Source organism: Dunckerocampus dactyliophorus, chromosome 3 (assembly GCF_027744805.1).
Source record: "Dunckerocampus dactyliophorus isolate RoL2022-P2 chromosome 3, RoL_Ddac_1.1, whole genome shotgun sequence".
NCBI lineage: Eukaryota > Metazoa > Chordata > Actinopteri > Syngnathiformes > Syngnathidae > Dunckerocampus > Dunckerocampus dactyliophorus.
Genome location: NC_072821.1, coordinates 4,427,832 through 4,455,623, shown reverse-complemented (window position 1 = coordinate 4,455,623; position 27,792 = coordinate 4,427,832). Strand labels below are relative to the sequence as shown.

Genomic DNA, 27,792 nt, shown 5'->3' with positions numbered 1-27,792 from the left:
CTAATGTAGGTATTGTTATCTATTTTATTTTATTATCTTTGAGATTTACTTTATTAAATTGTTCATTAATAAATCAATTTATTAATTATAATTGTATTGGTATTTATTACATTTTTAAAATATTTATTTACTAAATATTTCGTGCATGGTGAACTTATCATTTGTAAGTGTGCTGTGTTCCACCGTGCGACAGGGGGCGGTAAAGAGCCTAATGGCATCTATATTGAAGAAGAAGAAGAAGCTCGGGCGGGAATTCGACAGGTTAGTTTATATAAGTGGGTGAGTAATCGGCGCGGGGCTTTGATCTTTAGCTGCATTGCTGTGCCTGGCTGGCTGCTGAGCGCTAATGCTACCTTCGAACTGGATGTTTTAGCCTTTTATCCATTTGTGCCACGCTTCTAACTGTTGCAGAGAGTAAGTTCAGGTAAGACGGCAACAAACACATTTAAACATGGATAATCGTTGCTATGTTTCAATATTGTTGTCATTTCTGTTGGATCAGCTAGCTAGCTAGCTTGTGGTATTGAAGTAGCCTCTGGCCTACTCAGTAGAGGGACACTTGTGCTTGTACACCTTACAAAGTACATTTTATAGAATTAGTCCTCACATTTTCCTTTTCTGAAAATGCTAGAAATGCATTTTCCCTACATACTATATGGCATTAGTTGTCATATCCATTATAAAAACAATCTAATGCACTATCCTACATGCAATTTTAAACATGCTAACATGTTCATCTGGACTGTTTTAATTGCTCCCCGCTGTGTCTTTAATCCGGCTGGGAATCAATACAGCTTTTACTCATGCTTTGACGTTCCTGTGTTTTTTTTTTTTTTTTTTATGTATCGCCCGCCTCCCTGCAATGACATGGCACTGGGGGTCATCTGATTGCATCTGGGTTTTTTTTATTAGAGCAAAGTGCACAAAATTAAAGACATACATTTAAGAGTGTGTTGAACAAAACCATTAAGACTTGTTTTTTTCTGGCTAGGAGAGCGTTTTTTGAATTAAATTGTGGCATTGTAATCCCGTTATCAGCTCTAAACCCAGGATAAAGGCGCTAAATAGACCTTATCACACATTATAGGAAAACTGCACTTTTTTTGTTGTTGGAATTTTTCCCATCATCCTCAATCCTTTTTTGAGACATGAACATGCATTCTTTCACTTTTCTATGTGTTCTAAAGCTTTAAAAAGAGGTTAAAAAGAAGAGTTGTGTACAATTGCAACAGCTTCTGTTTGGACTGCGGCAGCTGTTGAACTCCATTGAACAAATGCATCTCACTCATGGCAGCTAACGAGTGCAGGTAAGATTGCAAGGTTTATATGTAAAACATTTTTTGTCTTTAAATTTGGTGGATGCGGCCTATATTCATGTTGTGCTCTATCGTCTGGAATTTACGGTATTGGTGGCTTCTCTGAACACCCCTTGTTGAGGTTGTTCCTTCTTTTGACACGTGTTTCACAGAAGGCCATGAAAAGCCAAAGAAAAAACTAAATATGCCAATCGCTAATTTTGTGACAGGCCCAGTGAGAACATACTTTGTTAATTAATTTTAATGTATTTTTGTTTTTATAGGTTTTTCATCGAACGATGACCCCGACAAAGAAACCTCTTTAACAGTAATAAACACGTCAGTCTTCATGGATTCAACTCTTGGACATCCCTCATCGCAAGGTAAGTTGCTATTTTCCTCCGTTCTGTTGTCATACTGAAGTGCATTTGAGCTGTGATGAACACTATCTTCCACACGATCACGTATCACTATTAATCGTAATGCCTATTGTGTGTGTGTGTGTGTGTGTGTGTGTGTGTGCCCTAATGTCATGTTACTGAAACTTTTTATGATTAAGAGAGAAAAAAATCCCAAGCTACTTGGCCCTGTGTGAAAAAAGTGATTGCCCCCTAAACCTAATAACGGGTTGGGCCACCCTTAGCAGCAACAACTGCAATCGAGTGTTTGCGATAACTTGCAATGAGTCTCTTACAGCGCTGTGGAGGAATTTTGGCCACTCATCTTTGCAGAATTGTTGTCATTCAGCCACATTGGAGGGTTTTGCAGTATGAAGCCCCTTTTTCAGGTCATGCCACAGCATCTCAATAGGATTCAGGTCAGGACTTTGACTAGGCCGCTCCAAAGTCTTCATTTTGTTTTTCTTCAGCCATTCAGAGGTGGACTTACTGGTGTGTTTTGGATCATTGTCCTGCTGCAGAACCCAAGTTGGTTTCAGCTTGAGGTCACCAACAGATGGCCGGACATTCTCATTCTGGATTTTTTAGTAGACAGCAGAATTCATGGTTACATTTATCACAGCAAGTCTTCCAGGTCCTGAAGGAGCAAAACAGCCCCAGACCGTCACACTACCACCACCATATTTTACTGTTGGTATGATGATCTTTTTCTGAAATGTGTCGTGAAATGCTGCTGCTGTTGTTGTCGTGGATATCTGTCCCACTAACTTTGACCCAGTCAGTTTATGTCGTGATTTGTTTTACCAGATACATTTTATAACGTTCACATTTTGTGTTTCAATCCATACCGACGATCTCAATATGTGCCAAAATGGGGTGTTCGTTGTCCGTTTTTTTGGAAAAGCCTTGGCAGAGGTCTGAGTGTCAGTCTTGTGTTCGGATAGAAATACTTGTCACACTTTTCCCTTTACCTCAGTTGGTACAGTTGAAATGTTAATGTGGGCCAAATAGAAGCATCTCAATCATTCATTTTGGATGAATTCATGTTTTTTGTGTGCCAGGTTTGAAAGGGGGGGGGGGGGGGGGAATAGTAATAAACTAACATTTTTTTTAGTATTTGCAAAATCCAGAAGATGCCCAGTGGGATACATTGTGGTTGTTTTTTTTCCTTTGCACTGCTCACCCTTTACTACCATTTCTTCTCTCATTGGCTATAGATTTATGGTCTGTCCTTACTACTCCTATCCGTCTCCCTCTGTCCGTCAGTCTCATTGCTCAGTAGTCCTCCCAGACAGCCCGTGAGCCCTAGAGTCACATTTCAGGGATGGCTGCTACTTAAAGGCCCATAATCTGCTCACCGAACGGCTGCTGTGTCCTTAGCGTAAAGCAAATGATTCACTTTAAGGACTCCTGCTGCTGTGGGACCTGGGGGCTAGTGGCTGGTGCCGTTAACGTTTGCGCACGCAGCGCCACGCGTGCCGTCATTATTTATTTAACCCGTTAAGTGTTTAAAGTGGAAAGGGTCCACTGGGACGCGGCGTGGTTGATGAAATTATTCCACACATATATATATATATATATATATATATATATATATATATATGGTTAAATCCTTTAGGGAGATGAGCAAGGGAACAGAGAAGGATGAAGACTTTCTCTTTCTCCATTTGGAAATGCAAGGTCACTTAATATTAATATGGTGTTACACACCCCACAACAGGGCACGAATTCCTTGCATCTGACAAGAATATTAGGCACACATGACAGTGTTGGCATGTTAGCGGCTTCACGCAGGCCCCCTCCGCTACTTGACTGAAAACGAATATCGACACAGAATTCATGAAGTCAGAGCTGACCCCCATTCACTTTTCAGCATTGGTGTTTTTCTGCACAGGCAGCCAAGTTTTTGTCACATCCTTCTGTTTGGTCACTGTTGAAATGGATGTTTTGTGATGATGCTACATCATGTGCATGTTGAGGAAAAGGTCATTAATGAGTGCAACTGTGCATGTTGGCCCTCCCATAGCACGTAATAACACAATTACTGATCCAAAGGGGAACAAGCAGGAATACAGGGGAGTCATCTCGGGCTTTGTCGACTGGCGTGCATGTAACTATTTACTATTACTTGAATACCAGTAAGACAAAGGAGCTTGTGATTAACTTCTCTTCTTAACAGCTCCACCACCGGCATTGGTGAACATCCAAGAATCTGACACTGAGATAGTACACTACAGTCTAAATGTACACACTAAAAAAATGTGAAGTCTTCTGGCTTGTAGTGAAATATGAGAATGTAAATATCGATTAATCGAACGATTAAAAAAACTCAAAGTTGATAATCATGCCGGCCTCGATAAATCGAAAACTCGAAAAAATTTTATTCGCTTTTTTTCCTGGTCTTTTTGTGTGTGTAATTTATGTTGTTTGTTTAATTTATTTAAAATATATTGACATTCCAACTACAATGTTAAATATGCCTGAGAAATTAAAGTTTATTGCTTTTAATACGACATAGTCTCAAAATATGTCAATAATATAAATTATTGACAATAATTTATAGGACAATTATTGTCCAGCAAAATTTGTTATTGTGACAGGCCTACAAAATATAAATAAGAACTGTAGGTTTGCAATCTAACCTCTTTGAATGTTCTGAACTCCCGTTTCCATAAACGTGTTCAGACGTATAGTGATTCCGTACAGGATGTCTGCTTGGTTGTGGCTCAACTTCCTGTAGCTGATATGTACTTCCTTAGACAACACGCTAGTAGAGACTGATTCAGCAGCGCCTCTTCTGGTTGCAGCCAAGTAGTGCATGCAATTAGTCAACAGTCATGAATGCTGAAGATGTAGTACGTGCTCAAGAATTGTGCTATTTGTGTTGGACCGCCGCTAAGCCATCACCAAGATTGTCTGCACGACTAAAATAGTCTCAGAATGTTGACACGTGAGCACATCTTGCCGCACGGTGACTTGCTCAGCCGTGCTGTCCAAGTATTTCTGATATGTTGACATATCTTCCAAATTCAGTACATGTCAAAGGCATCCACATACAAACCTGTTGGCCTACTACTCAGTGGGAGCAATTGAAATTGGGAGCATACATGTGATATAAATAAAGATATCCACCGAGATAGATAAAGACAGGATTTGACTTTCCACTCGATTATTTAAACGGTAGGTGATGGCAAACACAGGCCGAGTGAGGGATGAAGTCCGAGAGTGAGAAGGGGGAGACGAAACAGATTGAATGGTTAATGAAATGGGTACCTCCAGGCCTGAATAAATTCTCTGGTCTGGCGATCCCTCAGGATGCCGGCCTCCCAGGGAGATTAATGACCACTGGGCCATGGTATAATGAAGTAGTTTGCCTGGGCAATGTGCTATGTGAATTCATCACGATGTCCACAAGTGGGCTGGCTGAGCGCAACATCTTTATAAATCCCTCTTGCTCTTCACTCCCGCTGCTCCTGATTTATGGTTCCGCCAGCCACCCCTCTGCCACAAATGGTTTGGCCCTCTCACCACCAAGCCCCCACCTGGGCTGACCATCCGTACTATCCTCACCCAGGGCATTTTATGTGGAATAAAATAATACCTCTAATCTAATACGGTGGATCACCACACATTTGCGATTCATCATTCATGGTCCTGCCAATTCACAGTTTTGTAGTCAAATATATACATGATAATACGTGATAATACAATTAAAATGTAGAGCATACTTGTACTACTTTTTAAAAAGGCCCACCATTTTTACATGTTTATGTCTTTGTGCGTAACTTACACTTTTTTTTTGTCTAGAGATGATTCCGGACCTTGTTCGGCAGCCCTTGAACACACCATATTTGCTGTGAGAAGCAAAAGTGAAACCTCTACAGCGTGACTCAGATTCCATCTGTTCATCGATCATCTTACATTGTCATTCATGAGTGGTGAGTATCTATACATTTTACAATTGAAAATGTGTTAAATAGGTAGGTTATATTAAAAAGGGATGGGGGAGGGTTCTGGAGCTGAATCTAATCTATTAGTTACACCTGTCAGTATTATTGCAAATGTTGATCCAAAATCATTGGAAAGTTGGTGTGAGCCATGTGTCAAAAATGTAAATTTTTAATGTGTCAAACATTTTTAAGGCTGTCTCAATTACTACTGTAATTGGAGAAGAAAAGTCAAGTCGGTGAAAATCACTCCATTTTGGAGTTGCAAGTTATTTGGCTTCATTTTTCTGTCGATTGTCTCTCATTTAGCTTTGTCCCCTTCGCCCTTGTCAATCAGAGTCCATGGAGAACATCCTGGAAAGTAGTGAAGAGATAATTGAATGGCGTTTGTAGCTCAAGAACGTTATAAATTGAGGTATGACAGAATAACACCTGATTGCGTTTCTACTATGGGAATTTATTGTTCCCCTGGTAACTTCGTATGTGGTATTTATGGATGGGAAGGTCTATACGGACCTATGAAATCTTTTATTTTTTCCCAAATTCAGTTACATTTTTTTTCAAAATTCAGTTTTTTCCGTTTACATTTTTTTGAATTATTTTTTTTAAACCATTTACACTTATTTTACCAGCATAAAGTGTGTGCTTTTTGGGTTAGTGAATAAATTGTCCATTAATAGAATGCATTTTTTATGGCACCCTTATGTTGTTCACAATTGGACGGTATGTGGCAAACCATGCTCTTATTTTGAAGGCTGGAAGTGTGTTCAGAATGTCTATTGACGGCGGAGATGCGCTACCGCGAACCTAAACGACGTCAGTGGGCACAGTAAAACATTGGCTTACATTAAACGGTCAAACACAATTCATTGAGCCTGAGTTACACACACACACACACACACACACAGCCACACTAGCATGCTCTGCTAAAACAAGTGTTTGTGATGAGATTCCACCACAATTTAGCGGTCCGCCAGGGAAATACTTCCACACACCTACATTTCTTCTCCTCACAGTGACAGCATTTCATTCATATTATGTCAATTTCCAAAAGATTCAGAGTTTAACAGTGGATTCCATTTTTATTGGCCAATTCTGCGATTCCACCCAAAAAGGCACCTAGAGACACTGTTTGCAACGGCTCCGCGGCTGCCTAGAGGGTGCTGACTTTCGAACATACTAAGTATTATACCTCGCCCTCTCCCTGCTGATTCAGGCGGTTATTTGCTTTCGTAGCCCATGCTGCTGGAGACTATAGGGGGCGGTAGGAGAGAAATTTAAGGCTCCCAAAGTTCCGTCTTTACATTCTGAACTTACGGGTAATGCGTCATTGCAGATGAAGGGCATGCTTATGTGCACGTTTTTAATCCTGTTTACCCCTCGATGCTAATGATGCTTGCATACCTCCAGCTAATAGTTCTGTCTTAAATACATTCCCAACGAACAAAAAAAAAAAACGTAGGCATTTGTTCCGGGCCTGTGCCCCATGTCGCCGAGCCATTCATCGCCGGAGCGTTAATGGCCGAGGACTGATGGGCCGCAGTGTTTCACAAGTCATAAAGCCTGCCGCTTTGATAAGCGGAGCTCCATATGGAATAGCGGCAAGGAAATTAGAGGCGAACAATAAAGCATATTGAAGGATATTTAGATTAAGAAGCATTTAATTGGGCTCTGGCCTAATGCAGTTGAGCTGTGTTCTTCTCGTGTCGCCTATTGTTTTCACTGCTAGTGCTAAACGATGCTTCTTCTTAATGAGCCCAATCCATCAAAATAACATATATATAGAAGTGTATTTTAAATTTTGTGTACTTGGTTTAAGCATCACCCTGTGCCTCAAAGGCTTTGCTTGGCCATTCTTTCTATCAAAGACGGCTTATCGCCATCTTTGTTTTTCTTGGCGAAGGCATGGATGAGTAGCGTAATTGTACAGTTGACATCGGCTTAGACAACATCAGCTTCTTAGTCCCCGGATAATCCTACACAGTGATAACAATAATGGGGCAAAACAATGGAAAGATTTTGCGTCGACGAAAGAAGATATCCGCTTTAATTTGCAATTAGCTGCAGAGGTCAAAGGCTCCACTTGCCTTCTGAAGGTTATTCTGTTATTTATTTTTTACCCCCTCCTTCCTCTTTCCCCCCTCAGTAATCAACCTCTCATTTAGATCACGACCTTGTTGTGAGGTGTTAATTGTGTGTATTGGTGTGTGTTTGTGGCAAAAGAACGGGTTATATTTACCCTCCTGATTGCTTGACAGTTTTGGAGAAGAGCGCTGCGCATTTGTGTGCGGACACGTCTGTTTGCCGACGACTGGACGCGTAATTTATTTCATGGAAGGTGGGAGGGTTATGACCCCAGACCCTCAAATGCCCCCGCCCCATCTGCCTGCCATCAGACAGCTCTGTGTGGTCCCATGGGGCGGAAGTTGGCCTCCTTTCTAGTTTGTTTATAGAAAAAGCAGACCTATCCCCCCCCTTTTTTTTACACACGTGTGTTTTACATGGCCTTATGTGACAGTCTGCGCAGGTATTGATCCCGCGCCTCGTCCCCAGTCCAACCCATAATGAAGTGGAACTACATCTCCATTACGAGCCGCCCCGCCATTGGCTGCAGCTAATATGTAATTAGCTGGTGTGCCATGAGCCTGTCACTATTGATTTCACTATCCAGATTACTTGTTACAAAAGAATAGAGCTGTCTGCGGCATAATTGAACAAGTTAACTCCTTGTCTCATAAAATGGAGGCCTGCATTGATTGTAAAAAGGGAGGGGGGAGAGAAAGTGAGTCGTGTTGAACTGCGAGGAGGTGCTGATGCGTCCTTTTTTTCCTCACCCTCCTCACCACCGTGGTGTCATCCTGACATGTTGGATCGAGACATTTCCTGCTGAGTTGCGGGATGCCGCACCCCTAAATGAGATGTGTTGTCCATCAACCTAACGTTACAAGACACAAGTCTTGTTTTGTCACTTTTTCCATTTCATTTGCCTGTCCTTGTCTTGTTTTTTTCATTTTTTTTTAAACAATATCCCACAAATAGAGGAGGCCTTTCTGGAGTGACACAATCTGTTACCGGGTTATGGTCAGCATCTGAATTGTTCAAATTTAGATTTTTCATTAAAGTGTTTGCTTTCAGGGTCAAACTGTCGTTGTCATGAAGCCTTTTTCATTGTACAATGTTAGTGTTAACATTAACTGTCACACAAGTCAAATATAAATTTAAGTGCTGTATATTAAAACTAAAACAAGTGTCAAATTTACTGTGTATTGAAAATATGTACCCTGCATTAGGCATGGGCCGGTTACCGGTTTCGAGGTATACCACGGTATGAGAAAGTCACGGTTTCAAAACCACTACAATTGTACGTCATACCGTTCCTATGACATGAGAGAAAGTGGGGGTCCAGCGCGGCCACTACGTGGAAATACTTGGTCACGTCCCGTGTTATTCCTTGCAGTCGGAACTGGGCTTCAGTGTGTTGAAACAACAGGCGTGGGCTGTGCTACCAACAATCGAGCATAGATAGCACCGGTGTTAGCTGCCTCGTTAGCCTTGAGCGGCGCTGATATGGCCGTGCTGTTGTCGGTGGACATATTACTCACGTCGAGCATCACCAAATGTGGAGACGTGATTCAGAATGACACAGGATTTGAGGATAAGTGGTATGAACAGTTTTCTCTCCACTGAACAACAAGAAACAACCACTTAACAGAAGTTTGTGGAAAAGTGTCACCTGCACATTAATATAGTAACATTAGAAATAAAAAAATATATATATTTTTGTTGTGACCTCCTTGAGCCATTTGATTGCGTTTATTTGCATTTTGCTTTATTTATTTATTTTTACTACGAGTATTTGTGTTGTGACTTGAGTTGCAGACTGCATTTATTTAGAAAGAATTCAGTTATTTTTTTGCTGCTTATTTTAAATACATACATATGTAACACCTGCGATTGGCTGGCGACCAGTCCAGGGTGTACCCCGCTTCTCGCCCGAAGTCAGCTGAGATAGGCTCCAGCATACCCCCGCAACCCTAATGAGGAGAAGCGGTATAGAAGATGGATGGATGGATGGATATAACACTTCCGTCGTCTTCTATTTAGTTTAAAAATTACTGTTTTGACTTGCCTTTTTTTCTCTTTTCAGTAAAGATATTTGAAAATAGCACATTTTAGAGCTATAGTTACTGTATAATACCGTGAAACTGTGATGTTATTTTTGCCCAAGGCTATCATACCGTCAATCTCATACTGGCCCATGCCTACTCTGCATTTTATTCAGCTTCTGAGTCTCTTCACATTAAGACGTACACTGGTAATGTACATTCTGTTTGTCTTGTATTATTCATGTGGCTTAAGCCGTGTTGTACTCGGCAGCCTGGAAAGGATGCGTGTACCGCAACGCCCCTCGTAATACGCTCTTTCTCTTTCTACGGTCATTATTATACTTTTCATCTTCGTTATCACTGGTACTCTTATCTGGTGTTGTGATGTCACAAAAAGCCACAAAAACTAAACACACACTCGGCGAGTAAATCAAATACTGTAGCTGTTCACTGAGACTTTTACGACAGGCTGAAGGCTAGACTGTGCCTCTGATTTTATCCGTTCTATCGATCATCTTTCATTCTCATTCATTAGTGTGGCGTACCGATACATTTTATAATTTCAAATGCATTTAATAAGCGTGTGAGGCATATTTAGGGCTAAAACATGGATTGTGCTTCGATGCATTTAGCTTGTTGGCTTCCTTTTGTCACGAGCCAGCAATGGCAAAGAGAGACGGGGGAGGTTTTAGAGCTGTATGCCTGTGAATATTATTTTAGAGCTGTATCTAATCTAATAATTACAACTTTTACTTTAATTGCAAATTGATATGAAATCGGAGGGGAGTGTCAATGTCAAGCAAGCGGGAGAATTTGTAGGGGGAGGAGCAAGGCGGCATAGTTTAGAGTGGCAACTCGATGCAGCATCATAGCCCAAACAAAGCTATTGGGGATTATTGTCAAAAATAGACATTTTTATGGTCGTCTCAATTACTCACGTTTATTTGCTATTCGCTGGTTGCTTTGGAATGATAACCCCCACGAATAGTGGGGATCTACCTATATTATAGCATTATCATTACCATTCCTTATATAGTGACGCTTGTGTCTCTTAACAAAATATGGTTTGTTACCGTATCAGTGGCTATTTGAACAAGCTGCAGGCAACAAGTGGGACAACTATACGAAGAACAGACGAGTAATGAGAGAACTGTGGGTGAAGCTAAATGACTGGACCCTTCAATGCGTTGACATGCATACGCCACCCCATTGTGATTACCTGTTAGCCAATGAAAATCTGCCGCTTAATTGAACCACGGTGCTTCACCTCAACAGCCTTTTTAAGGTTAACCCGAGTAATTGGCGAATTACCCGATCGTTTCCGCACGATTGTGATTCATGGTAGAACACAGGCTGTGAGATCTAATCAAGCTGCAGGGGCAAGGGAGATGGCGATAAATTATTTGATGTGCGAACTATGTTGTTGTCACTAAAACAGACATGGAAGCTACGAGCAATTCCCCCAGCCGACAGGGTGAGAGGTTAATCAAACGCTCCTCCACGCGCCCATTTTCAGCACTTCACTGCTGAGTGATAAGTAGCTAACCAACGAAGCCTGTAATTACAATCTTACAGAAACAGGCCTGATCTGTATATAAATCTCGCCATCCAATTACAAGATGTAATAATTCTGCACTCAGGCTGGTAATGAGGTCTAATACCGGCGCATGTGATAATCCCCTCTGGATGCGGCCATGATCAGATGTTGGCTTTGTAATTAGACTGGCAGAAAATCATTATTTCCTGTTTTGGGAAAAAAAGAGGTTAGCGGGAAGTTAATTTTCTCCCCATTCTCTGAAGCACAGACAAGAATTTAATGATTTAATCATGATTGTTAGCTATTTTGCAATCAATTTGTAGTGATTGTGTCGTAACAGACGCTCTCAGGGAGCGGAAGGTGTCACTGATATGGCCTGGCTTTGTCAATAGATCTATACTCTGAAAGAGGTGTGGCCGTGCACTGTAATTTAAAATGTGTTTATTTGTGAACATTAGTCACTGCACGCTTGCACGACTCTAAGAGGATCCACACAAGAAGTCTTTACCATGATTGTGTTCTGTTTTAAATGACGTCAGAAGGATTCATTTAGCCATTGACTGTGTATTAGAACTGCACTGCATCATCCAGAAAGCTTGGCTGTCCTAATGACCATATTTCAGCAAACTGCAGAGTGTCTGGATTATTTATCTGTTAAAATCCCAAGTACGATATTTCTTTGGGAGTGGGCCGTTGTATTCAAATTTGTCCTTGCTGCACAGCTGTAAGACCATGCTGATGTGTCTTTTTTTTTTGCTTGTCCTGATGAAGAAAAAATCTTTTGACTTCTGCGACAGTGTCAATCACAACTAAGCTTTGTCTTTCTAAAGGCAGAAGTGTTGATACCTCTCCTGCATTGGATCTGATTTTCTGTCATGCGCCCCCAGGGGACAGAATTTTTTTCTGCCAACCTTGAATAAATTGAAATAAACGTACCCCCGCAACCGCCGGACACTTCGGGGTGCGTACCTCAGTGTGTGAAAATCACTGGATTAGACTAACGTTGTGACCAGTGAGTGTAGTTGAACTCAAATCCGTGCCATGAAGGACTGCATGGCTGCCTTCACAAACTAACTACATGTCTGATACGCAATGCTATATACAGTAAATAGTAAACATTAAAATGCATGTAATCTAATCCAAGTCATTGTAAGGCAGTTGGGCTTTCAAGGCTTGAAAAATTGGTAACTGTGCTATTCACTACCTTTTTTTTCCTCCTCAAAAATACTTCTACTTTGATCACCGAAAGCTACTCAGGTCTTCTACCAAGTGGCGGATTTAGCTCCTCTCTCTAATCTCTTGGCTGAGAGAACTTCATTGATGGAGAATTGACTCTGCTCTTTCTATAATTGATACAGTTTTAAGTTATTCGTAGATGTCCACAGAGGATTCAAAGGCGGACCGCTGTTTTTTTATCCACTAATGGAGAAACAGGAAAACTATGAGAATGGATCTCAGTGCATTTTTAATAGTAATATATCGTAATTCACAGTAACTTAAACATTATTAATGTATGAGGCCTGTACAAAAATCTGCTGTTTGACTGTTGTGCAAGACCTCACATCACATCACATCACCTAAAGCAGAGCTTCCCAACCGTTAGAAACAGAAAACTTTCAGAAGCAATGATAAAAATAGAAGACACTGAAAAAAGTTTCATAAATAACTGTCAAATTTTATGTAAATGCATATTAATTTTGGTAATAAAGCCGCTTATTCCATTCGAAAAAATAAGATACTGTGACAAAGCCCACAGTTTTTTGCATGTTTGTCATTTTGTTTAATTGTGTTTCGCTGAGCATTCAGACGTCGCACTTTGCACTTTTTTCAGTGGTCCTTGAAAGCACCGTAGTTGTGTGCTATGAGACAAAGTGAAGTTCACGTATAACGTTCTTCTCTTTATATTTTTCCCGTTCTTCTTTCACCTCGTCCTTGTTCCTAAATGCCGATGTTGTGTGTAAATGCATAAAGATGCAGTCATGTCCCCACGCATTCCCTCAAAGGTTTATGGGAAGCTGTTTCATGGGCTCAAAAAGTTGGGGATCACTAATTGCAATGACGAAAATATGTGAACGACCATAGAAAAGGAAAAAGTAGTTATATATTTTGGAGCCTTCAGTTTTTGTTTTGTTGTTGGACTTCATTCTCGGTTCTCCCGCAGCCGCCCGATTCGCATGTCCACCACTTTCTGAGGGCTCCTCAGAGATGTTTGGTTGGCGCTATGGATCGCTTCGCCTTTAGTCTTCTTGCTCCATCACACACTCCTCACCTCAGAAGAGCTTTCAAGTTGTCTTTCAAAGGAACACAGGAGAAATTTGAAGAAATCAGACTGTTCTTTCAGAAACCCAAGGTACTAAGCTCTCTCATGATATTACAGTACATTCTTGGGCTGGTATCGTTTTTTTTCACTCAATATCTTCTTTTTCATTCTTTTTTTGTATTGTCCATTAAATTGCATTCTTAAACAAGGCCATTCGAACCTTTTAATCATGCAATGCGAGAGATTTATTTGGGAAATTCAAAATCATACAATATGTGCTATTGGTTTAACAAATCAAGCAGTGATTTCAATATTTTATGACACCTTATATGCTGTATAATCGATTTCTGAAGCCATCAATTATGAATAGTCTCTGGGAAGTGTAGGGCTTCCAGTTGAACTGCTTGTATCCACTCTAGGACTTCCTCTTCTCTGTATGTTCATGATTAACTGTGGCACTTGAGATTAGAATGGGGAAGACATAAGTGGACTGACTTGCAACATTTACAATCTTACACCAGAATCTTTATGTACGTCTTTTGTATAAACAGCAGAGTGACTTTATATTATGGGGTCATTTGCCAGTTGATGGGACTGAGCTGCGCACTTGCTGTAAGAGCTAATCGCCGATCTTTAACATTGCAGTTTAAAGCCCTACGAGTGCTTGGGAAAACTTTAATTTGAAGACCGAAGCCAAAGGCTCATCTTTTCCCTACTTGCATGATATTGAGACAAATTATGAAGGCCCTCCCTGTAGCTCTCCTCTTATCTGTGGCAGCTGCAGTTTGAAAGAGCTATCAGTAAGTTTTAATTCTTTCATGAAACAGACTGTATGCAGCTGCAAAACGAATTATAGACATGCATAGAACAGATAGGATTGTGGCCATTGCTGATGTATATTTTTGCAAGCTTCTTCTATATAAACAAAGCAAAGCATTGTCAGTGTTTCCCACAGGACTGTAATTTATTTGTGGCGGTGGTGTGGGTGGGATAAGGGGCTGACATAATGACGCCATGGTCTAATTTGCATAATAGGTCAAGACACGTTTACATGCGGTTGTAATGGACACTGTAGGAGAGAGGAATAACGTCAGTAAGAAGCATAAAAATGTAAATGGTGCGTAACGCCACCTGCTGTATGGAGTTGTAACAACAAGCTTCATTTACAGACAGTCCCATTATAATGCTATGTATGTTTCCCATACATTCATTCATAGACTGCACTGGCAGTCTATGAATGAATGTATGGGAAACACTGAATGTTATATTAATTGTGCACAGATACTACGGCTGGAGTTACTTCTAATGTTAGACTCAAGTTAAGCAGTCAAGTTTATTATAAAAATGGGCAGAAAGTAGTCATGAAATGTCTTTGAGTGGCAGCCACAATCTCCACTTTGCTGCAGAGCTTAATTTTGCCGCTGACAGTGTCCTCCACGTGTTGAGTAGATACAGGACTTTTTCATTGTGCACTGTTGTTTTTCTTTAACATAAATTTTTGCTTTACTTGGACTGCTGAGGCAATCCTATATTGAAGTGGAAAACTGACCATCCCAAACCAAAACGAGTAGAGTAGTCGTAAAGTCGAGATGGTACTGTGCCGGACAAGTACAATTGTATGCAATTGTTTATAGAAATATTGTAGCTGTCTGCATAATCACAGACTGACTGTGTATTTGATCACTGGTACATGCTTGTATTTTTCCGGCTTGAGGAGCAATGAAATATATTCCTCTTGTCCTCTATGTCTTTTATTTTTGTGCACATAGCTAGTCTAATAGTTTTGCATCGTTCAAGCATGAAGCCCTTTTGTGGAGAAGAGGAGTAGGTGGGCTAGACAGTCAGACTACACTCAGAGAACATCGCCTCCATTAGCAGGTCCCGTGTTTACGCCAGGGATTTGGTGGCATATGCTGGAGCCCCTGGCAGACTTGTGACAAAGCACTTACCCGTGGAGATGGCAGGCCAAGTTCCGGTTAGGGCCCACCCACAGGCTGTGTCCCGAGGCATTGCTACTGGGCTGGGATGGACAGCACGGATGATTGACTCTTGAGATTTATCTTCTGTTCCTAAATCAACCTAAAAGCATTTCCAAATTTTTCGGGGATGCCCATATAATGGTGCTTCAGCATGTATGCTGTAGTACCAAGGGAATGGGTGTAAATAGCTTCAATGGCCCTTTTGTTTTCATTGTCATATCACCTGCTTTCCATTGTCCACTTTGTAAGCACTGTCTTTAGGAAACAATTGTTACTATTTTTTTGATGACAAACTTCTGGTTCCTAGTTCCAATTCTTCCAATCCCGGCTGCCCGTTCTACTTAAAACAATGCAGTACAGGTTTGGCCCATCTGTCATAAGCAAACTCTCTTGCTAGTATCGTAGCTTTTAAGTATTCCATACACTTTTTAGTGACTCTTGCTGAACTAAATCAAACTAAAAGACGGATACAGGATAAGTCTCTCTGCATGCTAGCGCTGCACTTTCAAGACAACTTGGCGGAAAGCAGACTTCATTAGGACCTTGTTAGTTCTCGTTTCACCAGACTGACAGACAGGCTGTGATGAGGCCTCCATTAGACCGCTGGCCATATTCTCTCCGGACCACCTATTTACTGTTCCTCTTCCTCTCCTTCTGTCTCTCACTCGCACTTGTTCTGTCTGACCAGGCTAACCCCAGGAGCCCCCTTAACACAAAATGTTCCAGATCCCAGTCAATCACACGCAATGATGTTAAACTCTTCTCCAATGAAGAGCCTTTAGCCAGTCATCACAGAGATGGTCTGTCAGGCAGCTGATTAAGGGCTCATACAGTATCAGGGAGACTCATCTCAATTTGGAGCTTTTCTGAAGAAAGGTGCTCATATTTTTTTTTTGAGGATCTCTCAAATCAAGTATACAATGGAACCTTGGTGAGCATCATTAATCCATTCCAGAAGCTTTGACTCCAACCATATCAGTTTTTCCCATCAATAATGTAAATCCAATTCATCTGTTTTTCAGAAAGTCAAACATGTTGACACAAAAGAGGTTTCTATAGTTTTTTAATTATAGTTTTATATGCAATCAAAATGCTTATAAATACATATAAATGATGAATGAAAAGGATAAATGAACCTTTTTAAGGTTACTTTTACCTCCACCGAAGACGTGATTGTTGGCAGAAGACACGATGTGGCAGCGAGATCAACACGGGCACCACCTTTTGGGGTTTTTTGGAGTAATTTCTTGAATTCACTAATTTTTGTCACCTTAAGGCTCTGCTTTTCTTTTGATCACGGCTGCAAAATAACCCAAAATGGAGCCAAAGAAAGTTGCAAGTGCCAGCTTTTTGATAAAGAAGCCCAGAAACACTGTCAAATTGTAAATGTTCATTTAGCTCTCTTCTTTCGTCATTTACATGCATATAGAATTATTTTATGCATGTAAAACTACAATGTAAAACTATAAAAAAAGTATTTTGTCTTAACATTTTGGAGACTTGTGGTGTAACTGTCAATTAGCAAAGAACTACAGAGTCAACCTCTGACATCACAGGCGACGGAGCTGACTACGCCTCTGTTTAGTTTGATTTTAGCGTCATTGTGATCGGGTGTTGTTTGGGTGGACATGGCATACAGTACCAAAACAGTACCAATCACCATATTTTCATGGCATCAAGCTCACATTGACAGTGATCTGTCTGCTTATACAGTCGTCGCAGATATTATCCATATCTAATTTTTATGAACATTTGAAAGTGTGCTGATTTGGATCTGAGGATAACAGTCTGTTCATTCTTTTTTCTCTTTACAATGCCATGAGACATATCCGAACTGTGAGAAAAATTCTGAATTGGCTGACCATGTTGTATAAATCCACCCTAAGTATAGAAACATTAGGTCATATTTTTTTCTGGTTTATTACACACACAAAAGTCCAGTCCAATTAGCCTGATTCCAGTCATTTGTTGCAAAACAGTTTATTACTACATTTTTCCACTTTTGATGTCATTGTAGGGCAAATTATTCTTTAGCTTCACTTGAGGTATAAAGTTCTTTATTGCTGTCGTCCTCTACGCCTTCTACTTCATACAGTTTTTTTTTTTATCTAAAAAATGAAATCTAAAAAAAATCTCCCTCTTGAATTGCTCCTGGTGTTGTTTGATGTGAAAGAGGCTGGAAAGTAGAGACGCAGAAAGGAGGGGAAAAAAAAACAGTCAGCGGTCAGAGAGGTGCTACCAGTACAGGCTGTGTATCTTGAATGCTTTGGGACCAAGCTTGCAAGATACTCTTGGATATTCTCTTAACAGGCTTATACGAGACCCTTTTATGTGGAAATCAAAGCAGCAACCGTAAAATCCCATCCAATACATCTTGGTTGAAATATAGGTGGCCGGTGACAAATACGGCTACTGTATGTCTCTTTTCCTATACTTGTTTTCTATGGTCAATGCTCAATGCATGTAGTTTGAGGTTGTTTTCACACATGGTCCATTTAAAATGTCTAAAAGGAGGCACTAGTCAGGATTTTTTTACATATTTATTTTCAGCTTTTGGTTATCACCGGTGTAATAGACTTTGAGTCTTTTGTATCAGTTTAATTATTTGATTTTCAAAGTTCATTATTATTATTATTATTATTAAGTGTCCATCCTGATACCGAGCTGTCCCGTCTGGTGTTGTGATCTTCCATAGGCGAGGTTAAAAGGCACAATCAAGCACATGGCGCAACAGATCTAAGCGAGGCATCCGACTGGCCTTTTAGTACCTTCACCTCCTCAGGGATCTCTTTTCCCACATCAGTATTCCGGTCCACAACTTCAGCCCTTCTCATTCCATCCAGCCCAGGATTTATTTTCATACTATGAGGGTATGATAGCCCCTTAATAATTCATATTTAGAGTGTATACCCATGCACTGAGAAATTCTGATTCATCCTCCTGAGTAGCTGCCCACCCTCTTGCATGATTTAAGTCTCTGAGTTCTAGTCGCAGGCTCACTCGTACTGTTGGTCTGATGCTTTCCCGAGTAGCGCTGACAATTTTATTTATTTATTTTTACCTTAAGAGGAAAGTTTGTAGGTGGACAAGAGTGTCTTTTCTTTTCATCGGCATGCACAAATCTAAGCGGAACTAACCTCAGATCAACTTCAAAAAGCAGACGGGGCCTTCCTTTGACAACACATAGAGGTGTGCGATACAGCAGTTTGACTTGTCTGTCTTTTTTCCTTTTTTTGAACGTCCACCTGGCTGTCAACTGTAACTTTCTGATGTCAGTGTTAATTCTTCTGCTAGGCTCCAATCTAAACGAAACAGTTTTACATTCTATGCAATGAAACCTGTCCAGCACAGAAAACTGGGACGAACAACATCTTGAAAAAAATAACCTGCTATGTTGAGTTGTGCCAATGGGCAAAATGAACTGATATTAAGTTCCTCCAGGGAAAGCGAAAACAGATGGTTTACCTGTGCTATGACAGTTTTCGGTGTTTAGTTAATACAAGTATAAACACAGTTGAGTCGCTGGAAAATACACGTAAATAAACAAAACATTGAGAAATTGATATTTATTTAATCCCTCGTTTTTCGCGTTTGATCGGTTCCAGAAACCACCGTGATAACAAAATTTCCGCGAAGTAGGGTTCTGTATTTATAAATGGAATATTATTGTAGTTAAAGCATACAAAATCAGTTTACAACCTTCTAAATAATTTTTTTTTAACATCATTACAGCCCTTTTAGACATGAAATAACACTCATATAGTCACCTTTACACCCATACCCAATATCGTAGACATAGTAATAAGACATAATATAGATTCACGCGTGTTAGTGTTGTTTTTATTTCTTTTTTACTTTTGGTTTCTGGACAGTTCTTCCTGTGATGGCTATGGTCTCATCAATGTAATATAATGTAACATTACTAAAACCTGGTGACCAGTGTAGAATAATCATATCGCATGTCTTTAAGAAAAAAGACCCTTTTGAATGTGTTTTCTGAATGCCTTATAATTGTACTTTAGTTTTTAAGCTTGACAATGATTGATTTAGGCCCAAAATCCATAAAATATGTTTATATATGCATATTTTTGACTAATAGGCCATAGTCAACCACAAAACAGTGATCCATCCATCTTCTGTCGTTTATCCTCATTAGAGTCGCGGGGTATGTTGGAGCATATCCTAGCTGACTTAGGTGAGAGGCGGGGTACACCCTGGACTGGTTGCCAGCCAATCGCAGGGCACATGTAGACAAACAACCATTCGCACTCACATTCATACCTATGGGCAATTTACAGTCGCCAATTAACCTAACATGCATGTTTTTGGAATGTGGGAGGAAACCGGAGTATCCGCAGAAACCCATGCACGGGGAGAACAGGCAAACTCCAGACATGTCCAAGAGAGTTTCGAACCCCGATCTTCCACATCTCCTGACTGTGTGGCCAACATGCTAACCACTCGGCCCAAAGCAGTGGTGATTTATTAATATATTCTTGAAAAACTTGGAGATTGAAGCCACAAAATTTGGAGCACGACGTGGGAGGACTGGAGTCTCCAAATTGGAGTTGGGCAGTTAGACCTACAGTGTTTTCAGGCTCCTTCATAATGTACATAAGCTGAGATTATCATTAAATGTGTTTAAATACTTAAAATCAGTCATAATTTTGGAAAATGAAATTTCTAGCCATAATTTTTACAAACAAAAAGGACTCCACAATGTGGGGTAAACTGTGTGTAATCTTGTTTTCCCATGTTAAATATTTTTATTTTATTTGTCCTTTTGTGTTAAACATTTAAACGGAGCATGTCCCGTCAAACTCCTGTAACTTCAACAATCACCTCCTTGTCTTTCCATATAAATGCTGTGTATATATACTGTACTGTAGAGCGATGGTTCTCAACCGGTTTGCGAGGCAAATTGTCAACCCTTCACGGACATCGGGTCGGTACAATATTTTCTACGACCCTCTTTTTCGGTCGTCACCTACGAGTTGAGAATCACTGCTGTAGATCTTACTTTGTCTCTAAATTTTTCAGGCTTTGTTCTTTACACTATGGAGAGAAAGACAAATATGTATTTTTAGAAAAAACAAAATGTTCAGAAATGCAAAACAATAAACCAAAGCATTTTCTCAGTAATAGTCCATTTGTTTTGGTGTTTTTGTCCAAACACCAGTTCCACTCCATAACAGCATAATCAAGTTTGATAACTAAGTATGATAACAAATATTATCCTGCATGTAGTAGTATCTCACAGATTGGTCGTCCCTGCAGTTGAGTAAACACCCCTAGTCACTACATAGGAAATACAGTATTTTTTTCTATGCAACAATTTATTTTTAACACAAACTTCATGCTAAGCAAACACCCCGATACACTCTTGCATGTTTGTTTAGTGTAACAGCAGTGTGCTGGAAGAGCGGCAAGCGGGAAGAGGAAAACGATGGTAGTTCTCCCAGGAGAATGCTGCCCAGAGGAGGTGCGATTAGGAGGTGAAGCAGTCAAACACTCGGGCCAAATGTGCCAGTACATCGTGATAACCCCAGGCTCTTCTGGAGCAGGAGGACTGACAGGCGTACTCTCCTTATGACTGACTATAGCTGGATTATTTATCATCTCCTATAGTCTGGCTTGTAACACGGGCACTCTACTGTGCTCCTGCTCATTTGGAGCCAAGCCTGCACCGACACACAGCTTTTGTCAGAAAACCCAAAAGCTTGCAGTTATTCCCCCTCAGCTTGTTTACTGAGTTATTCCACTGATATGCAAATGTCAGCAAACATCTACTTGTTCTCTTTCCAGTATTTTGTGACCGAAAGAGAAAGCCTGTTTGGCAGAAATACTACATTTTATTGTGCTACTAATAAAAACATGTTTCTTCCTTACAATCTCGTTGACTGAGCATGCAATTGACTTGGTCTCAAATACAAATGTAGTAGGTTGTGTGTTTTTTGTTGTTGTTGCTGTTGTAAAGCATAGCGTTGAAGCATAACAAACCAATTTCTCAATTGCTTTCAAGAAGATTCTACCATATTTCCTCATACGGGCCCAGGGGCAATTATTTGCTCAGCTGCAGAGATTTACAGGCATTTATTAGGAAAAAAGGCCTTTTTTTACGTTATGCTTAATAATTTTTGTAATTTTAAAAAATTGTGTTCACACTATCATAATTTTTAATGAGTTAAAATAAGAAAAATGCACAAAAAGTTTTATATTTAGATATTCATATTATATACAGACCTGATCAAAATCTTAAGACGAGGGCCCTCAGTCATGAGGGATGCCCGCTGTAACATCTGCACGTAAGCATGCGCCGTTTGCCGACCCTGCACCACCTGATGCGCCAGTGTTCCACTGAATGAAAAAGCACCCCAGATCATGATGGACCCCCTCCACTGTGCCGGGTAGAAAACATCTCAGGTGGGATCTCCTTGTCATGCCGGTAACGTTGGAAGCCATCTGGACCGTCAAGGTTACATTTTTTCTCATCAGAGAATAAAACTTTTTTCCACCTTTCAATGTCCCATGTGTGATGCTCCCTGGTAAAGTCTAAACGGGCAATTTTGTGGCGTTAAAGGAGACGAGATCTTTGAATTCGGTTTTTGTTTTTGTTTTTTTTTTTCCCGCAGATGCCGTCTGATGGTTATTGTGCTGCAGTCGGCACCACTAAGAGCCTTAATTTGCGTCAAAGACCGCCCGGTGGCTTGATGGACAGCCAATCGGATCCTGTGGCTCAGCACAGGTGTTATTTTTTGTTTTGTTTTTTGGGTCTACCACTTGACTTTTTTGTTCCATAATGCTCAGGATGACTTGTCTTTCAATATTTTTTAACTAGTAGTCCACGAAACAGCTGTGATTTGTTAATTTTCAAAAAAATGTGATCGATTGAGATTGCGATGTTTGAACTGCGATGTAGCGAGGGACAACCGTACCTCCAAAAGTGCTCGTAAAATGACATGGGCTAGTTTTAGCCTTACACGGTGATGCTAGTTAGCTGCATACTGTATTAGCATGACTGACCTCACACAGTTTACCAGAAATATCATAGAATACAGAAACACCATATGCGCGTTTAAAAGTGAAATCTATGGGTAGCCACATCCATTAATCACCTTTTTACCTTTCCAGCTGAAATTGCTCAACACATTCGTGTGCATAGAGAACAGTCAACAGACTCTTGAAAGAAGCACCTGGTAGCCCGCGGTGGTTATCTTTCATTCCATCCTGCGGCTGCTGTCAGCCGACATGATGGCCGTCACGATGAAAGCGCCTTGGGTGAACAGCTCTTTTGTTTTCACATTCTTCTGTTGTGTGAACACTATTATGCTTTCTTCAGCTGATAATTACTAAAGCAATGTTTTCTTTAAGCCTGACACAAATGCCTCTTGGGCCTCTAACCTGTGCATGTGTGTTGTTGGACCTTGACTGTAATAGTTCCTGACACCTACTTAGCACCTCTAAAGCGCAAATATGCAATAATCTGCCAAAGTTTTTGGCTACGCAGAAGAAGAAGAACAATCATCTTGGCTCCGAGTGCAGTTTTGTTCTCCCAGAGATAATTTGAAGCAGGTCAGAAATGAGAGCGTCTTAATATGATTGCCAGGTGAATTAAACAAGGCCCATGGGCCTGGGAGTAGGGGATTTGTGGAGGGGGATGTCTTTGTTTTTCCAGCAGCACTTGACGGCTGTTAATTGAACACACATTTATTGGTGCTAGGTTCAGCTGGAGTGTGACGGCTATGATGAGGCCTCAATTAGAACCATTAACAAGATGATTGCACTTGCATTTGCGGAGTCAACAAGGAAGATTTTTTTTTTCCTTCTCTTTTTCTTTCTTGGGATACTGTTCTCTAAGCACCCAGTGGCCATCTGGGGAAAAGTGGTCTCATGCTTTGAAGAAAAGGATGACGGGAGGCTCGATTCGTCAGCTGTCGTAGAACCACAATGCAATCTCAATCCATTTAGCCTATGAAAGCAGAATGTCAGGATGTGTGGAAACGGTTTAGTGGGTGAGGAAAGCACCCTTTTGAGAGAGATGTCATCTTGGCGACTTTCACTTCTGTCTTGAGGCAGTTGTGGAAATATAGCGTAGTGTAAGGACTGGAGAATTTATAGCGTCTTTTACGCTTAACGTCGTGACCATCCAGGTCTGTGTCGCAGCTGATAGGTTTCAGTGTGTCTAACCCTGTGATCTGTGTGCTAACATTGGCCTACTGGGCTAAGATCAGTTCGTCAACCCCTGCCATTGTAGCCCATGAAAGAAGGCTTACCCGAGGACCCCCTGTTTACCCTGGCCTTCAACAATGGCAAACTCTAAACTCCCTTTGTTGGCTGGATTTAGGCTAGATTTACTTCAATTTTATCTGCCAGGGCCCCTTTTCATCAGCTTTGGAGGTCTAATGCCCTTAACTGGCTTAACCTGGCTCCCCTCCGTGATCCTCACGCCCCGATACCCACGCTGTCTTTGGCCTGTGCACCACCACTGCTTATCTCCAGCTCGCTGCCTCATCCCCCCTTAAGTTGCCTGTGAATCCTGAGCATCGCTTGGTGTTTGACTGTGGCAAAGCATTGTGGAGCATGCTTGGTGATGCCCGAAGCTCATGTCCAACATGGCGTAAGCATGTTATGAGTCAGCAAGAACCACTGCCCTACACAGCGTACAAACACTGGATGTCCTTTGAAAATTTATTCAGGAAGCTGTTTGACTTTCCACTTTTCATTTTCCCTATCAGGAATCCGAGTAGAACTGATCAGCTCCGGAGGTTTAACTTTTGCTGTCATAAAGCGTTTAAATAATGCTAATTTGTAATATTATGGTCATCTAAGTTTAATACATTAAGCAAGTCACTGATGGTTAAAAAACATCAAATGTAGTGAACCATACTTTTACGGAGTGCGTTTTTTAGTTACATCATGGTATTTAGCCTTTGTTTGTGGGTTACCATCACGGATGAACTTGTGAAATTTTCTCCACTCCAAAAAAGTACCTTCATACTCGGTATGAAGAATTTTTATTTTTTTCAAGGTAATACTGTTATCGACAACATCCTGCTTTGATTTGACAAACTGTACCTGTAAATTTGTCCTTACCAAATATCACAACCTTATTACTATTAACAAATCATGGAAAAAAAATAGCGGCGGCGGCGGCGAAGTACAAACCCTCTGAGGGCTCTGGGGGTTTACTAGCCGACAAAAGCCGATATCCTCAGCGATTGTAAAGGGCTGGTCATCCAGTTGCCAGTCGTCTGTCCAAATCACAGATAGCTTTAGACCTCGGATTGTCTCCGCCAAACGTTTTTGCACTTTTCAAACACCGCTGCAATACGAACAAGACCCGGGTTGTTGAAGTGGCTGGTAAGGTTTGATGCGTTGAAGCTCAGTATTTGTTTTTTTTTTGTCCTCATTGTGGAATGTGTGTAGAGCATTTGGCAAAATGTCTTCCTCTGAAACGGTGAGCGGTCCCACATGATGGACGCCATGATTGTTTACAAGTGAGCTCAGGGGAAGTTACGACAGGATGTGGTTGTTGGACCTTCGATTTTATTTTCCACTTCATTTTTCCCCATTTGAAAATAATGCGGTGCCTCTGCTGGTTGCAGCCAAGCACTGCACTCCGTTTGGCCTCATATGTGTCAAGACATACCTGTAATGAACATTCATTTCAGCATGATGGATGAAATTAACGATTAGTTAATCCAGAAAAGAATGATTATGCCCTTCCTACCGTACGCATAAAAAAAAAAAGTACATCGTCCATTCCAGTGTAGTTGACTCTTTTACAAAAATGGATTAATGGTATGGACTCCTTTTTAGTGCCTTCTTGGAAAATACAGTTTATCAATAAAAATGAGGTGTCACTTTAGGTTTTAATCAACTTAATCTTATCTATGAGAGCAATGCTCTCCCTTTTAGTGAAACCAGGTTTCTCTTCTAGGAATGATGTTTTCCATGATAGGCCTGTCATGATAACTAACTTTGCTGAACAATAATTCTTACAAATTATAGTCGATAATTGATATTATTGACATTTTTTGAGACCAATTTTTTTTATTATTTACTGTATATGGCATAGCAACGCGAGTACATCATATCAAAAGCATTAAACTTTCATTTCTCAAAAGTATTTTTAACATTGTAATTGGAATGTCAAGAGCTTTTACATAAAATAACTTGAACAACATAATAAATTAAACAAAAAAAACCCCAATGATCGTCATAACCAAAAACAATAAAAAATAGACCCTGTTTCTGTGAAGAAAAAAACTGCCTCTTTCACTCCAATAAATAGCACACAAAACAATAAATGCAATAAATAAAATGTTGTATAAATTCCACATACACACTCACTATGTTTGTGCAATATTTTAGAGATTAAAGTGATGTGAAAGTGAAAAGGGAACGGTGCACGCCATGAAGACATGAAATAGTTGAAAAACAAGATGATCGAAAAGCAGTGAACGCTTACCTCAGCGTCAGACATAAAGACAGTAATGATTCTAACATGTCAATTTGCATTCTTACACCAAATCAGTGTGCGTGAATTATTTCATGAATATGTCCTTCATCGTTTCACTGCAGTTTGGTAATGTGTGAGCTCCATAGCCAATTTTCAACCAGGTTTCCACACTATTTCCAGGCTACTAGAAGCCACTCTTTTCATTTTGTGCATTTCACATTTGAGTTCCAACAATGTTTTTACTTTGATTTGAGTATAAATTGTTGTGGTCGTTTCTCACTATAAAACTGGAGCGTGTTTACTTGGCTCCTTTCGACGAGCCAAGCAAACGCGGAAAAAGGTGGCGTCTCTGCGTTTTTTGGTTGAATGATTTCCACATACGAGAACAGTGCATTTATACTGTATTTTTACTCGGATTTTACATGACTTCTAGCTACAAATACGCTTTACCCCACTTCTCCCCAAAATTTCTTTGAGGTGAGACTAACAACCGGACATTACGTCGCATGAAACACGTCAATTAGCATGGTGCGCTATGCACTGCATGTTGCTTCAACTGCTTTTTTGCTTGACCCCACTTACGCTAGCGATCGCAGATTCGCAAATAATGAATCCTGCGCTATTATTGGTGGACTGTTTTTTTGGATCGTGCTAAAACGTCATCTCAGTCACAGGACATGACGTAAAGTACAGCCACTGCCAAATGGTCTCCTGTTGTTGCTATGAGCAATTTAAACCCCATCATCCTCCCTCCCTACAATCCTGTATTCATGAGAAGGGGCAATATTCCTTTCAAAAAGTTATTTTGAATTGCAAATATTCCCAAATCAGCGGCTCGCAGCAGCACACGGCGGAGGAGAGTAAAATGCAGGGACAGTGTGGCGCTTATCCTCGTTCCCGTAAGCTCCCCTACACTGGCTGCCAGTGTGCACGCTGACATATGTGCCCAAATTGTCATGGCATCATTATGTAACCTACAGTAGACCGTCCAGATTATTCAAATGCCTGCCTGAAAGTGTCATCTGCAGTGCCAGCGCTTCCTTTTGAGACCTGTCACCTTTTATTTATTTATTTATTTATTTATTTTTTTAAAATTTGAAATTTCGGGGATCTTTCTCTCGCTCGCTCTAGCTCGCTAATTCCGTCCCCTCAAGCTGGGCTGGCCTAATCCAGAGGCGTGGCGTCAACTGCAGAATCGGTGTTACCTTTGATGGGCCTGGATTAAAGCAAATCTCCATTTCTTTGGTGGATTTCAAACGTGGCCCGAACAATGATGCCAGCCAGAGGCAAGCTAATGAGGCCTGCAGTGGACTTGCAACTTAGCGAGGGGGGGAAAAAAAAAATCAACCTGATTAGAGGCAAAGCCGTTATCTGTCTACCTCCTCTCGTGACTCATGTTTCCGTCACCGCATTACACTTTTTTTTTTTGCCTTTCATTTTTCCATATCTCTTCATTTTTCCCTACTCCCAAGTGATTGAGGCCTGACTTAATTAGTGGGCTGGAGTGTGAATGTACCTTTCACAGGATGCTAATGAAAAGCTTTGCGCATTTCTTTTTCGAAAATTTGTGACTGACTGCGCCCCCTCACACCCTCATCGCCTTCTTTCTATCCGCCTTCCTCTTCTCCTCCCTCCACTTCTGACCGGAGGGAGGTCTTATTACAGGGACTGTTGACTCTGCGGCTTTAGGTTCCACGTCTCTGTTGTACTGCGCTGATAGCTTAATTAAACATGCAAATCGGATCTATCGAACACGTCTTAGCCGTGCTCCACTACACTGTTATATCATGTCAGATGGTCCTTCTTTG

The 27,792-nt window shown here is 40.7% G+C and overlaps 1 long non-coding RNA gene across 2 annotated transcripts in view; it reads left to right on the top strand.

The window, feature by feature from the left end:
- The first annotated feature begins 283 nt into the window (after positions 1-283).
- Positions 284-27,792, top strand: part of LOC129178819 (uncharacterized) — a 117,057-nt gene continuing 89,548 nt past the window's right edge. The window contains exons 1-4 of one of the 2 annotated variants that reach the window (XR_008569851.1): positions 284-424; positions 1,233-1,307; positions 1,580-1,678; positions 5,501-5,631. This is a non-coding gene — a long non-coding RNA (uncharacterized LOC129178819). Of the gene's footprint in view, positions 425-1,187; positions 1,308-1,579; positions 1,679-5,500; positions 5,632-27,792 lie in introns of both variants that reach the window. The other variant, XR_008569850.1, reaches the window with a different exon arrangement.